Raw genomic sequence first — 710 nt, 5'->3', positions numbered from 1 at the left:
TGTTAGGCCAGGGTGGGGAGAAAAACTGAAAAAGATAAAAATGGAAAAATAAAAAAAGGAGCATTAGTAGCAATTGCAGGCATGATGTTTACTTTAAATAAAACTCAGTTACAAAAAAGTACATAAAATAAAAGAAAATACATTGAAACTTGATTCTTGGTTTTAAATAACACAGTTAGACTGTGTATCTGTATGTGTGTGTGTGAATGTGTGTTTGGATATGTAATTAGAAAATAAATCCTACACTACGGGGTCATACTATTTACAACGGTGTCATTTTTTCTTCATTATCTGAATTCCTTTTTTTTCTCAAAACGCTGGCTGCAATAGCGAGAAAGAGGAGGAGTAAAACAACCAACTTTCATCATTAAGTCCACTGCCACAAATGAAATAAATGTAGGTTTTTATGAATTTCAACAGCAAACGAAGCTGTTGTAAATACTTAGTTATAAAAAATAGCAAAGACAAGCATTAGTTTAAGGTTATGTTAATAATATTCTTTAATTATTTGTTTATGCCTAATGGTGTTTTGTTAAAAAATATACTTTTAAAGCGTTATTTTTCCATTTTATGATAGTTATTTATGCTATGGGCTGTTTATTGCTGAGACATTAACTTAAGTTAATATTTTAATTAATTATGAAACGTGCAGTTTTATGTTGTCCTTTAGAAAACTTTTGAGGATAAAAAATGGTCTGCTAAGACTTAGA

The sequence above is a fragment of the Lucilia cuprina genome, chromosome 6 (assembly GCF_022045245.1).
Source record: "Lucilia cuprina isolate Lc7/37 chromosome 6, ASM2204524v1, whole genome shotgun sequence".
In the NCBI taxonomy this organism is placed as follows: domain Eukaryota; kingdom Metazoa; phylum Arthropoda; class Insecta; order Diptera; family Calliphoridae; genus Lucilia; species Lucilia cuprina.
This window is presented reverse-complemented; position numbering follows the sequence as displayed.